Below are 16,082 nucleotides of genomic sequence, written 5' to 3'. Positions count from 1 at the left end.
AAATAAAACAATTAGTTAACGCTGGAATTATTTTTTAATTTCGGAAAATCCTCTTTTTTATCCCTATGAAATAATAAATACTTATTGTTTTTGTGAGGTTAATATTTAGTATATTTTTCAAGTTCGTTTATTTAAAACAAAATTATTTTCCGGTTAAACAATTTTTTGAACTTTTTTTTTACATATTTAAGTTATTTTTATTCATTTTTGATTTTTTTTAATTAAAAAAGTGTGTCTATTATCTTGGGTTGATGTTTTTAATTAGAGGTTTTTAGTGTAAAACCATCATGGAATCCTACAGTATGTATTGTGTTGGTGTTGGTCATATACATATGGAACTTGACCAAGGTTTGAATACATGTATTTATATGTATTTTTTGCTATATCCTCTAAAAAACAAAATAAGTATTTAAATGTTCATTAGTTATGTCATTGCACTGGCTCAAAATATGATTGATGAATGTTATAAGAGGAATTGAAGTGAAATACAGGCGAACAGGCTAACCCTGATCTTTGTGAAGTGTGTGGTAAAAAGGAGTGAATTTTTACGTGTAAAGGTATTTAAACATATCAGGTGGTCTTCAGTCTTATTTAACGTAGTTACTCGTTGTTTATAAGTGTAATTCGTCAGATTTACATTCATTGGTATAATTTTTGTATCGCGTATCCATGTCTATCCCTTGATCAGAATGGCATGATGCTGAATACATTGATCCTGGCTGTATCCGAATACTGGCCTAATGGATCCCTTAGCTAAGGGATCCACTAAAAGTGCATCGTAGTGGACGCGGCCATCTTTGTGTTGAATCCGAATTCTCACAAGGGTTGCCGATGCATCCCTTCACGCATCCACTAATTCGAGATTTCTAGGGATGCGACACTCGCATCCACTAACGCGTCCCTACATCCATTAGCTTCGGAATCGGGTTTTATTTTGTTTGTGTATAATATTACTTCAGATTTTCAGCATAAGATTTGTTAAAAACATTATAAGCGAAAGTGATAACTTAAACAGAGACAAAAAATGAAGGCGTTAATAAATATAATAAAAATACGAATTTAAACTTAAAGGATAATTCAAAACTCATAAGTATTTTTAAAGTTTACAATTTATAAAATGTATTTTAATTGGTTCGCTAACATGTACCTGTATAACATACACGTTACATTATTTTTTAATTGGTAGGTATTTATTATTTACGTTTTGCTGAATATTCGTGGATATCCCTACACAAAATGGCTGCGTAAACATTAGTACGACTGACAGTCAACAGGTGGTGCTAGCAGTAAAAGTATTCGGATACTATCCATCCATTAGAAATGCGTCCTCTACATTGTGGCTGCATTTGCTAAGGGATGTAGGGATGTGTGTGCTAAGGACGCATCCCTATGTATTCGGATACAGCCCCTGTGTTACATAATGCTCGCTGTTTTAAGTTAGTTCATCGAAATATCCTGGATACAACAAAAATTGTGTATAATGATCGTATTATCAGATGAATTAAAAATCCGAATATGGGTTTTTTTTTTTTACTTTCTAACATTGTTTGTATATGTAAATATGTAGGGTAACGGTATATGCGAAAAAAAATGCTAAAAATCCGAAAATACTTTTATTCTATGCTCTTTCACTTCCTCTTTTCATTAAAACCGGCGGAGATAAGAAATTCCAAATACTTTAGGAGATATGGAATTTTTTTAATTTTGAACATGTAGAGTAGCGGTATTTGCAAAAAAAAAATTCTAAAAATCTGAAATTACTTTTATTATATGCTCTTTCACTTCCTCTTTTCATTAAAACCGGCGGAGATAAGAAATTCCAAATACTTTAGGAGATATCGAATTTTTAAATTTTCATCACAATACCTGTGAATTCAGGCGGCCACCATTGTTTCTTGTTTACGAGACGAGTATGATTTTTTTTTTCCGCGACGTAGGTGAACGACTACATTGTTGCTTGTTTAGGAGTATCTATTAAAATCTGAACATACTTTTATTATAGTTATGTTATGTTAGGTTAGCTACATTAAAACACTTTAAAACACTATGGACGGTTAGTTAGGTTAGTATAGCTACATTAAAATAAACAGAGAAATATAAATATTAATAAATAAACCCGAGGTTGGCCGAAGGTAAATTTTTCGGGTGTAATCGGGAATGGCAGAACTTTATGTGCATCTTTATTTACCGTTCGTGAATGCCTAATTAATTAAAATGGTCGATTAGGTCAGGTCAGTTACATTATTAATACTTTCAAACTAAGCAGACATTAAAAATAATATAAATTAATTTTAATGGTTGTTTAGTTTTAAAGTATTTAAATTGTAGCTGACCTGACCTAACAAACCGGGACAAAGGATGAACGGTAGGAACTCACGTAATTTTTTTTTTTTACTTATTACTTGCGCAACAAATAAAACATTACAATTTGAAACGTTAAAAACTCACCTACGTTAGAGGCGGGCTACAATTCCTTTGCCATTAGTAGAAAATGATGTAGTCGTTCTACCTACGTCGCTAAAATAAAAAAATCATAAACGTAAACAATCAACAATGGTCGGTATTGTGATGGAAAATAAAAATTCGATATCTCCTAAAGTATTTGGAATTTCATATCTCCGCCGGGTTTATTGAAAAGAGGAAGTGAAAGAGCATAGAATAAAAGTATTTTTGGATTTTTAGCATTTTTTTTCGCATATACCGCGACTCTACATATTTACCTTTGTATCATATTTTTTGTGATGTTCAGGATCTTTCGACGTACTAAATTAAAACAGCATGCCTCGCGTACCACAGGATCACTGTATGCAGGATAATGTCATCAGGATGAAAGGATAAACTTTTTTTTACATCTTGCCATATTTCAGTCTCTAAGAGGGCATTGTGATACTTCAAGTAGATTACCAGCAGTTTACCATTTTAATGAATGGTTAGGTTAACTGCTCGTAAGTATTACAGGTTTTCTGTAATTATTACTGGTTTAGTCGCCTAGCTACAGAACTACGAGGTGTTTTTTTACTCACAAATACAATTGGGGTTATCAGCATTTTGTAATACAAATATCACTAGCCCATTTAAAGAATTCCAGATAATACAATTTCTGAAATTAACTTTTGCTTTTCCAAAATAAATTTGTTTGCTTACCTGCATTATTTTTAAATTATTTAATGAAGTTTTATAATGTTTATCAGCTTGTAATTTTGTAGAAGTGAGTTTTATTAATTGTGTATAGTTTAGAAATTGGCAAACTTAAAAGAGCATTTATGCAAACTTTATTGTGATATCTAATGGGTGTGCCTGGAAGTTTTAAGAGCTTGATTACGTTAAATAATAAATATCTGTGATATCATGAGAATGGTCATTTGAAATAGTACCTAAAAATTGTTTGAATAGTTGGTTAGGTGAGGTTACCTACATTAAAAATACTGTATTGTTATCTCGGTAAATATGTAGTTGGGCGGTATTTGTGGAAAAAAAATTTTAAAAACCGAAAATAATTTTTTTATATGCTGTTAACTTCCTCTTTTCATTAAACCCGGCGGAGATAAGAAATTCCAAATACTTTAGGAGATATCACCGTTCTTATTTTGCAATACAAGACCTGTCCAATCATTCGACCACCGCCATTTTTTATTGTGCAGTGTGTTTGTGAATGCCTAATTAATTAAAATGGTCGATTAGGTCAGGTTAGTTACATTACAAATACTTTCAAACTAAGCGGACATTAAAAATAATATGAATTAATTTTAATGGTTGTTTATTTTTAAAGTATTTATAATGTAACAGACCTGACCTAACAAACTGGGACCAAGGATAAACAGTAGGAACTCACGTATTTTTTTTTACTCATTATTCGCGCAAAAATATCCAAATAACATAAAACATTAAAATTTGAAACATTAAAAAATCATAGTCGTAAACAAGAAACAATGGTGAACGCCGCAAGAAAAAAAAGCCATACTCATAAACAAGAAACAATTGTTAATGCCGCATGAATGCACAGGTATTGTGATGAAAATTAAAAAATTCGATATCTCATAAAGTATTTGGAATTTGTTATCTCCGCCGGGTTTAATGAAAAGAGGAAGTTAAAGAGCATAGATTAAAGTATTTTCGGATTTTTAATTTTTTTTTACAAATACCTCTTAACTACATATTTACCGTCATCTCAATATTTTGTTATAAATTACCAATAAAAAATGTAGCTTATTTAATGTAACCAATTGCCTTATTATTTTTTAGTATTTTTAATGTTGCTAATCTAACATAACTTTCAACCCTATTTAAAAATATTTTTAATGTAGATAATTTTTTTTAACCAACCATCCACATAATTTTATAGTATTTTTAATGTATCTTACCCAACCCAACTGACCATACTCATGATATCACAGTATTTGTAATGTAGCTAACCTAACCTATCACTTGTTATAATGTAAAACTACTTGAAGTATCACAATTTTCTCTTAGGGAATGGTTTTAAAAGATGTTAGGAAATGACAAAAAGCATTTAAATTTTTTTTCCTCCCTCAGAAAAGTGGCATATATACACACACACACACACACACACACTATTGGTTATTAATTACTAATATATTATATAGCTAACACCCATTAAAATAATTTTATAAATACTTGTATCTAATGTAGGTAACATAAGAAACCAAAACATCAATGCAATTTTAAAGTATTTTAAATGTTGCTAACCTTAACAAACTTTCACACTATAGTAAATAGTTTTTTTAATGTAGCTTAACCTAACCAACTATTCTCATAATATAATGCTATTTTTAATGTACCTAACCAAACATAATCACTCTTCAGATTTATCACTTACTGGTAATCTGCTTGAAGTATCATAATGCAGTCTTAGATAATTATTGGAAAACATGTTTGGAAGTAAAAAAAAATATATGTTTAGGAATTTTTATGAAATTTTTATAGTAGCTCACTTCACCTAACTAAACTTTTTTTTTGTTGCCTCAACAAGTGCAAAACTAACCTTGGAAATTAAGCTTCTCAACTATCCTAGGAAATTTAATTTTCACCTATGTTGCCAAATTAACCCAACCAAGTCTCACGATGTATCGCTGTATTTGTAATATATAAACGTAGCCTTATCACATGTTATAGCCTAAATTAAAAAATTCAGAAACTGTAAAATATCAGTACTACTTGTCCCGATAATCAATAATAAGTATTTTTAATGTAATTTTATAGATAGCGGCTCCACTTCTGCATAAAAATAAATTCCAAATGTGTTGATTTTAGTTGTACTAACCATTGTCATGGTTGTGTTGATATGGGAGAGCAAGAATGTGAGAGTGTTATTACCTGCAAAATGTTTACAGTTCTCAAGTACTGTATTCACATTCCTGCATTAACACCATGTTTACTTGTGTGTTTTTGTTTAGGTACTAGTTAGTCAAGTGTGTTAATTTATTAATTATGGAAACAGTTTTATACTTGCCTTTACAGTTGTTTATGTGATTGCAATTATAAAGTAAGGTTATTTTATGTTACTTGCATTTGTACAGTATTTATGCAGAATTGTGTTTGTAACTTTTAAAGGTAATAAGTATCAATTTGCTGTGAGCAGATATTTGTGGTAGTTCATAGTAGTTTCATCAGTTTTATACCATCGAAAATTGATTCAGCATGGCTGGTGTTCATGTATATGTTGCATGATGTGAGGCAGAGTGAACAATGGTACAGTCAGAAATTCTAATTAGCTATATTGGTTTACATTTTCTGCTCACAGCAAATAACATATACGTACCTATGACACAAGTGACTGTACAGTGTTTTTTAATATTTTTATTTGTAATACCCAGATCCTGTTCGTTTGTCTTAAACATGGTAATTTACTAGATTGGCTGCTAGTCCTCTGATAAAAGAAAAAATCTGATAATGGTAGTTTTGAGCACTACAGACATTCCTTTATTTCTCCTCGAAAACAGCGTTGTTGAATTTTTACTGGATTCTGAGAATCTCGCAAGTGAGCAGGTTCAAGTCGAGGAAAATTGTGTGTCACAATGAGTTACAATTTTAATGAAAAAATTATTTAATTTGCAGTAATTCATTGTAGCAATTTCAATAATTATCAAATTGATATTGTTTTAATTTTAAATGGATTTTACCTCACAGTTTTTTTTACTTTATTACTGTTTCCACATCTACTGTGTATTTCAGAATCTGTAATGAATTTTAAAATTGCCCCATTTTGGGGAAATTCAAGGACTTCTGTAGTGCTCAAAATCACTATTTACAAATTTTTTTTCATTTGCTGAAAAGCAAACAATGTTTGGATATACCACGTATTTGTTACATATTTAATATGTTTTATTAATGTAGCTATTCTAACCCAACAAAACATTTTTTTTGTAAAAGTGCCATGTGACATCAAAGTTTATCCCTAGATCCTAATGATATGATTCTGTGGTACATGATGCTTGTTGTTTTACTTTAGTATGTTGAAATATTCTGAACATGACTAAACCTTGTTATATAGCAATGAATTAATTGTTAGTAGAATATGAAACAAAAATCTTCCACGTGACTGATATAATTTTTTGTATTCTTATTGTCAAGTCTTTGTTTGGTCATGATCTATCGCCATATTAAATTTAGCAGCATGTATCATGTACCAAGGATCAATATATACGGGATGATGCCATCCAGATTAAAGGATAAACTTGGATACATGATATGGAATAATTACTTTTTTTTTTACAAGATTCAGCAACACATGTGAAATTCTGACCTCGTAAACATATATTAATGTAATCAAGCAATCACTATTACTACAAAATACAAAGAAAAAACTAATATTGCACCTTCCCAACGACTTTCAAACATCCACAACATGCAAAAGTCTTGTTTGAAGTATTTAACATGATGAAAATTATAGTCTTCTATGAACAAGCTACTGGAAAGTAATTCTGTCTTAAGTAATAAAATAATACAATTACAGCTTGGCCATTTTACAGATTGATTAGAGAAAAGTGTCAGGTAGTAAAAGAATCTACTATTTGTTTAAGTTCATGACTTTTGTGTACATTTTTAATTAAAAGAGTATTGCAATATGTCAAAAACGTTTATGGTAGTAACCAATTTTCATGGCTGGTTAGGTTAACTACATTTAAAGTACTGTAAAATCATGAGAATTGTTGGTTAGGTTAGCTAAATTTATAATTTTGTGACATTGAGCCATATAAATATTACTGCACACTGTTAAGCAGATGAACATGAACTAATGAACATTAGCTGACAAAATTACGGTATATCATATAAAGCTAATCTAACCTAACCAATCATCCCCTTTTGTAAACAGTTTTCAATTGTAGCTAACTTAACTGTTATAAGAATTAAATACCATCAAAATATTTGATATATTGGGTACTTGTTTATGAGAAGAGAGCATAAGTAAAAAATAATTTTAATGATTTTTTTTATTTTATTTATTTTGTGAAGGGGCATTGTGATAATTGAAGTAGTTTACTGTTTTAATGTTCAAGGCTCCAGTTCACAAAAGTATAATCTACATACCTGTACCAACACTTTGATTGAAATTGGCTGGTATTTATTGCTTTCTCCCCGAAATTGGCTATGAAGATGTTAGCTAATAGAGCACTGACAAAGATAAGCTGCAAGACTTCCTGAAACGCCTGAACAGTATCCATCCAAACGTGCAATTCACCATGGAGGTGAAAGTAGATAGAAAACTGCCTTTTCTGAATGTCTTGGTTACAAGTGGAGAGGAGAACTACATCGGCCAGAGTTTACAGGAAGCCAGCCCACAAAGACTGATATCTACAGGTGAGTTCACACAACCCACCATCTTAGAAGCGACAGTAATTTACTCTTTGGTTAATAGAGCTAGAGCCGTTTACAGAAAAGATTAACTTGGGGAAGAGATGAAACCTCTAACAATTGTTATCTAAGCATATGGATATTCAATAACCAAAATAAGAAAAAATATGAAGCCACCCCAAGAACACAAGAACGAGCATCTTCCTAATTTAGCCTTGATTTCTTACATTAAATAATTTTAGACCAAGTTGCCAGAATTTGTAGAAGTCACAAAATATATACAATTCACAGGCCTATTAATATTGAGGGGTCCCTGACATTAGTTAACCCTACAACTCTGTCTGCTCAATTTTCCTTAATACTCTGTCTGGGGTCATATTTGACCCCATCCTATAATCCATTAAGAAAATTTTACTGAACTGCCAATATGTATCGGAAATATTTATCAGAATTTGATCCAGTTATTTCCATAGGTATTGCATGGTTTAATGTTTCTTAGTGTTCACTATACAGTATTACACGACATTTGCAGCATTTTGAAAAGTTTCTTTCACTTAACTGCAAACATCATTCAATCACCTCCATCAGAATTTATTCTAGACTCGTCTTCACAGTTTTTGCATGTAGTTAATGTTTCAGAATGTTCCTTGCACACAAATATATTACATCGTTTGCAGATTGAACTGTATTTGGTGTCCTTTGACCGGGGGCAAATGAAGCATCTTCCTCGCTTTCTCATTTGATTGTTTGGGGTTGGTTCTGGATGTTTTTTTTCTAGAATATCACCAAATCCACACATTTTGATGCTACTAACAATAGCCGTGTTTCTTGCTTGTGGTAAACCGACACGGTGCTCCACTTGAGGCTTTGCCATTTCTTTAGCCAACTTCATTAGAAACAGACGTCTCTCTGTTTTCTCTAAGCCTACGCAGAAAAGTCTGTAGGCGTTGAGTGCAGCAAGATCAACGAGATCATAAAATATAGCTAACGGCCAACGTTTCGTTCCCTTTTTTACAGAATAATGACGGCTCACTTGGTCGAGTGTGTCAACGCCTGATTTTGTGGAGTTGTAAAACAATACAACTTCCGGTTTTCTTTTCAAGTTGTTTTCTACTGGTACTGAGAATAACTGATGTTGTGTAGACAAGAGAATCACAGCCTTATTTTTTTTTGGAACATAAGAAACTAATAGTGTTTTGCCACTGCATGCAAATTTGGTGGTGTTTTCTTCTCTAGTTTTTGAAGGTAGCATCTCATTTGGGATTTCTTTTCGTGAAGAGCGTAGAGTGCCTACAAGAGTTAAGTTCATTTTCAACAATTCTTGACCTAAGTCAAAGCTCGTGAAAAAATTGTCAGTGGTAATGTTTCTGCCACTCTGAGCTAGATGTTTCACTAAATCTGTGACCACTCTCTTGCCTTGATTCACTTCCCTTCCATCACATGATTTTCCAGTGTAAATCTGAAGATTCACCAAATAACCATTTTCACAGTCTACAGCACACCAAATCTTAATGCCATACTTTCCTGGCTTGGAAGGAATGTAGACCTTGAAACTACATCGACCTCTGTATACACAAAGATGTTCATCTACAGTAATGTTACTAGAAGCTATAAAAGATGTTTTGCACTGCACAACAAACAAATCAAATAGTTCTTGTATAGGTTCAGCCTTATTTCCAGTCCTTTCTTTTCTTTCAAGTCTTGTGTTGCAATCATCGAAACGAAGGGAACGCAAGATTGCCTGAAATCGTACCGTGACATAGTAGCACGGAAAAGAGGAATGCCGTATTCACAATCCCAAAATTCTTCAATAGGTTTCCCACGACCCTTTTGTACACCATACATAATCAGCAAACCTAAAAATGAAATTAGCTCGCGCCTGTCTATATTACGCCAGTCTAATAGTTTTCCCGACATTTTCAGTTCATTTCCCCGTTGATTGGTGTACCGAATTATAATATCTATCATTTCATCTGTAAAAAACTGTTTGAAGCAATCAGTAGCCGAGTTAACAACAACTGTAGTAGGAATACTTGATACAAATCGTTGTATGTTGCGAGATGGTAACCTACGAACTGTTGGTTCTTTAGTACTCCAGTCAATATTTCTACTTCTACTTACAATTATTGTATCTTGGTTTTCTCTTTCTTCATCCGAAGTATAATTTTCTTCTACTTCAATTTCATTCAGACAAATGTCATCATTTTCTTCTATTTGTGTCTCTGTCCCATCATCATCAGCATCACTACCATCTGAATCACTGCTGCTATGAAACAAGTCTTCCATAGCTTGTTCTACACTGTAGCCACGTGCAAAATTTACACCTTCCATAACTGAACTAGAATGAATCCCAAAACACCCACACAAAATTGTTATTTAGCTAACAATCTCAATCTACAACTTTGAGGTTAGCTCACAATAACAACAAAGGGTAGCATCACCAACTCAGAGTAGCCAACTAACGTGTACTAAAATCAATGTTGCCAAATTACGCTTTCTGAAATCAGTGTTGTCCACCTGACTGGTGGAATGAAAAGTGTTAGACGGGAAAACCAATTGACAATTACAAACTAAACAATTAGTTGGCAATACAACCAGTTAACTCCCAGTGTCTACCAGTCTTTGTACTCCCACCCGACTCATGTACATTAAAATCTCTGGGATATACATAGGTTTTTGAAATCTTAGCAAAAGTTACATTTAATCTATCTGGGGTCATAAATGACCCCATCTTAACTGTTTTTATGAATTGTATGTAAACAAGTGCGTAGAACTTGTCGTAAATTTCAATGAGCAAACTAATTAATGCTGCAAGAAAAGTCATTAAACTTCAGACTTGTAGATTAAATTTTAGACATCCTTCCGCCACATGAAAGATGCTTGGGGTCCCCAATGACCCCAGACAGAGTTCTAGGGTTAAAAAAGAGACCCCAGCCTAAAGCCTAGCCAATGTGTACAGGATTCTATGTATACGTGGCAAAGTATACGTAGGAAAAACAGGCAGTCGAACCATCACTAGTGTTAAAGAAAATGAAAACATACAATCATTTATAGCAGAACATTCCATTGAAACCAGACACATCATTGAATTCTACTAATTTAACACACAGCCAACATCCCCCAATACAAGATAAGATACACTCAAGAAGCAGTAGAAATATTAAAACTCCCATTGAACATAAATAGGGAGAATGGATGAAAATTAAGCAGTATATGCAAACCACTCTTCAGATATCCTGAAAACCAAGCTCTGTATCAAAAAAAAAGGACAGGTCGCCTCTGATTGATCAGACAGCCCAACCAACCAGAAGAGGCCACTGATTGGCTAGAGGCCTCAACCAATCACACAGGCCCAGCTCCGATTAGCCGAACCAACCAGCCAACCAGAAGAAAGGAAGGCTCTGATTGGCCCACAGATGCAGCCAATCAGATTACTCTCCCCTCTCAGATTAGAGTATTTATTGGCAGCTGAATTTCTAATACAAATTAGCTCTGTGATCCCGTGGTGTGCACATCATTGGAGGACAAGCTGACTGCTTTGCCTGTATGTACATTGCCTCTGACAGCACGGAAGGTAAGGGAACCATTTTGTGGACATAGCGAGCGCATAGAGGCAGCGAGTATCTGCAATTGAATGTATCCTGTCGGCGAATTCAGGGTTCCAGCTGTAATGAGCAGCTAGATTTGTTGGAAATACATAAATACCAACTCGTGGATCATCTGGTAGAAGTAGCTGTTGTCTTCGTGGCTCATCGAGAATCCAGTGATTGCAGAACTTCAAGTTTGAAGGTCTGCTGCATCTGGAGTTTTGACTCGCAGATAATGCAGCAGTTTTGACGAGTCAGGACGTGCTTATTTTGGGTGTTACTGGCTTACGGCATGGACTTCCTGCAAAACCAGTGGGTTGCTAGTGCCATGCGCCACTGCCGTGTGGCACTAGTGAACGCAGGGTGCACTCGTTGTCCATTCGAAGGAAGCACAGTCACGCGGGGCACTGACAATTTGAGGACTCAGAGAATCCCATGTGGCTTACTGCTCTCTCAACAGCGTTCTTCCCACAGCGGAAACTTGCATGCTACACAATTATATGCCTTCGAAAGTGATTGGCCGGGCTCATGCTTGTCTGGGAGCCTTTGAGCTGTTACGTGTGGCCTTGTATCTTAACACTACACTCAAAAAGTGTTTAAATAGGCCACTGTTGACACAGAATACCTAACAGGCTTTTAAATACAGCATAATAACATTTAGGTACATCAGTTAACCAACACTTAACTGAGGTTATAGGTTGACCTCCTCCACCTGACACTAAACTAATTAAATGAGAGCCATGCTACATTTTGTCATCTAATTACACTTCTACTGAAATGTACCCACTTAATTTTAAAATCACACACTTTACTCTTCGCTGTCGTTTATAATGATTTGAACAAAGTGACGGGGTTGCAGTCTTAATTGACTTTCCACATAGCGAGTTATATGAACAGTACAGGTCCTGGTATCACTGTCACGCGCTCGTGGCTTAGCATACGAAGAAATGGTAGCAAGAACCACTGTGTGTAACTGCTAACCTGAAGATGGCAAATGAAAGGTCAGCTGATACTTTTGTTAAATTTTTGCATTCGATGGGGGCTAGAAACCAGAAGCCAAGCAACTTCAATATAGAAAAGACATTAATAATTTAAGAAACACAAGGAGATAAACAATTTCAGAGGTATTGCAAATTTTTATCATGGTACATGTGCACATTAATGTTCAGAAAAAAAAAACATGTAGCTTACTATGGATCAAGTGAAATACTCAAATAATTGTGCAATATAAAAATTCACACTGTAAAAACATCTTGAAAACCATCTGAAATACACAATTACACTTTCCCAAACCAAATTAAAATTTCTTCACCTCTAGTTGCCAGAAATCTGTTCATACATTTCATAAATTGCTGAAAGCAGAAGCACTTTTTTGCATATGCTCACATATTTCTGGAAAAAATTCTATTGATTTAGCATAAAATATTAGATTCAAGCCGGTAAATAAAAATAAGTAATTGAAAAATTTTAACAAAATAACACAAGATAAAACTGGAGATAACAGTGGGAATGATTATTGTATAAATTCTAAAATATATAGGATTGGTAGTAGACATTTTCGTACCACGCTGGCCCACATCATTGATGACAACTTATGACCACGATAGTGTGTAAATATGTTGAGATATATATGTTGTAAATAGTCAGAAAAAGTCCAAAATATAAAATTCACTGGTATAAACTGTTATATCACAATGCTCCACCGTGAATTAAAGTGTTTGCGTCTATTATTTCCCTTTCTTTCTATAGACACCTCCTCAATTACCATTCAGGGTACCACTGAAAAGGCAAACCCAACATAACCTTCAAGGTAAATTGTAAAATTTTGGTGTGTATGTTTTGAAAAAAAATTACTCCATAAGTGGTATTTTTAAGAACTACGTACTTATGTTAATTGTTCAGTTGGCAGCTATTTTGAAAGAAGAGTACCTAAACAAAAAATGTTCACTTTCTATAGATAATACTTTGTTATTTGAGGTCTGGTGATAACAATGTACTAATTTGCACTATTTTAACATGGTGCCATTGGTCATGATGTCATTGCTACTTTTTGGCTAGCACTGAGTTAAGGTAGGTAGTTTTTAATGTGTATAATATAGGTACATTTATATTTTACTGAGTTCAATCTATTTTATTATGTACAATTATGTTATTATTAGTTTATTGTTTTCTAGTTCTATTTAAAAGTAGCATGGTGAATAGAGTTTTTCTGGGTGTTTTTTTTTTATGCTTGAAGTTTGGTTAGTAACAAATAATTTGTAAAATCAAAGTTGAAGCATTAAAATTCAGCAAAAATCTGTTTTACTTTTCCAGGACATTAGGTTTCCGCATATCTAGGTGATCATTACGAAGGAAAAGATTGGTCAGACGAGGTTGTCAAAATTTGAAATGCTATAAAATTGATAGAAAAAAATTCATTTTGTGAGAATTCAAAAATTTTTGAGTGTGTAACGGAAGTTTTGAAGTTAAGGGACCTTTAATTTGGGGTAATTTAAAATTAAAGTAAATAACGGTGAAAAATGATTGAAACCACTGTAATTTACTTGTTACACCAATTTCAATAATTTAGCTTTCCATATTTTTCTTGTTTTTAATCTTTTAATTTACCAACACTTCATAGCTCTCTCCACTATAGAATCAGTCTTTTGGAAAAGGCTAAATCTCCATATTTTTTTTTACTAAGTCATTGTATTGAATGAATGCCCGCTTAGTGACATTGACAATGTGTACTGTGAAAAAATAATTTCTATCGCCTCAATATGCAGTTATAGTTCATTGGAATGGCCACATCTCCAGAGAAATAGCCTTTTCCAGTGCTCTGTGCTAGTGGTGTCTTTAATTATCACCATGTAGCACCATTGTCAACATGCCATCAACTAAGAGTTTCTGTATGTTAAGCTGATTGTTTACCAGCTATTTTAACTGTATTATTTTATTACTGAGAAGTGTTTTAAATGTGTTTCAAATTTAAATGAGTGGTAGCAGCAGTGACAATGCAATAATATACAAAAAACCAAAAACACTAAACTAATAAACAAAGCCAAGATTCAAGGAAGAGATCATGTAAACCTAGTTGGGAAATACCTATCAGAACAAAAAAACTGAATCACTGCACAGGCTAGTAGTAACTTTTAAATAGTGAAATGATCTTGTGATCTGGTACCTCATTTTCCCTCTTTGCAGAGCATATTGAATCATTTAAAGTTCATGAAGTTCACTTTTCAACAATATAAAGGAAATGTATTGTCTTCGTTTTTGGATTTTAAATAAATGTTAAACACATTCAAAAATTACACCCATATTTGGACATGAAATACAAAGTCTACCTAGAGTGGGTATTTACAAAATGAAAACTATAATTTCATTTTTGGATGTCCCCAAAATTAATGTGTGTTGTCCATTTGAATAACTATGCCAGAAACGTAGAAGTGCTAAACACAATTCCAATTCAAATAAATCATCAGCTACTGAGCCAATAGTTCATAAACACAGCAAACATGGCACGCAACTGGGACCTTTATCCATCAGGTACAGTGAAAGCAATTTTCTACCTGTTCCCATGTCAGATAGGCACCTGCCAGTTGCTGGCCTTCAAGTTGAGAGTGCTGAATACTCTGGTCTGGACAATTCCAACTAGAGTGGCCTCAACGCTGATCTGCAGTAGGGTTGGGTGGGGGTGGAGGCAGCTAAGGGAGATAGCATTTAGTGCCATATAGTATACACCGAAACATAGCAAGCTGTCCTTCAGAATAACACTAAGCTAATGTTTTTTTGTGGCTATTAAAGGCTTAATCACTCCATCTTTTAACATCTCAGACACTTATTCTGTAAAAAGGTTTACTAAAACAGTACATCAAAAATACTTATTCATTCCATTTTACGGCACTCATTTTTATTACACTTTCTCTGCTCTTTCTTTTTACTTTTAGCCAACTTAACAAAAACAAACTTTGCCATTAATTTTATTGTCTCAACCCCCCCCCCCCCCCTACCCCCAATAAAATTACACTTTCATAAATTGAATGCTACCCTTTAAATTATCTAACCAGGTTATATTAAGTTTACTCAACATATATGGAACAGTTATAATTCAGTGTTTGGTTCACAATTTTCCAGTCCAAGACATTTTACAAATTAGAAGAACGGAGGTCTGCTAAGTGTTTTTGTGAGTCCATCAGCAACTTGGTCATGGGTACTGACATACATTACTTTTATGAATCCCTCAGCGATTTTTTCCCTTATAAAGTGGTGTTGAACATCCACATGTTTTAGTCTTTTATGGTTTTAGGGATTCTTTGCTACTCTGATGGCTGCATGGTTGTCCTCGTAGATGAGCACTGACTCACCTGCCTGAAAAACACCAAGGTCTCCCAGAATTCCTATCATCCAACAAGCCTCAGATGCAGCTGAGCATAAAGCCATATACTCAGCCTCTGTTGATGAGAGTGTCATTGTGGGTTTCTTCTTTGATGCCCATGTCACTGTACAGCCGTGAACTTGAAACACAAACCCTGATGTTGATTTCCTGTCTTCTAGATCACCACCCCAATCAGCATCCACATATGCTTGCACCCCTGAGGTTTTCTCTTGACGTTTGTACACGAGTGACAGTCCTAGGGTTCCTTTAACATAACGTAAGATCCGTTTTAATGCTGCCCACACTGTTCTGATGTCTGCTTAACA

At 33.9% G+C, this 16,082-nt stretch overlaps 1 protein-coding gene across 3 annotated transcripts in view; it reads left to right on the top strand.

The window, feature by feature from the left end:
• The first annotated feature begins 339 nt into the window (after nt 1-339).
• Nucleotides 340-16,082, top strand: part of LOC134529640 (1-acyl-sn-glycerol-3-phosphate acyltransferase gamma-like) — an 81,728-nt gene continuing 65,985 nt past the window's right edge. For 2 of the 3 annotated variants that reach the window (XM_063363948.1, XM_063363944.1), the window contains exon 1: nt 340-557. The gene's annotated coding sequence lies outside the window, so the exon portion shown is untranslated. Of the gene's footprint in view, nt 558-7,496; nt 7,819-16,082 lie in introns of those variants that run through there. The other variant, XM_063363945.1, reaches the window with a different exon arrangement.

This window comes from Bacillus rossius, chromosome 2, assembly GCF_032445375.1.
Source record: "Bacillus rossius redtenbacheri isolate Brsri chromosome 2, Brsri_v3, whole genome shotgun sequence".
Classification (NCBI taxonomy): Eukaryota; Metazoa; Arthropoda; class Insecta; order Phasmatodea; family Bacillidae; genus Bacillus; species Bacillus rossius.
Note: the sequence above shows the minus strand (reverse complement) of the source record. Positions and strands in the feature narration are given on the sequence as shown.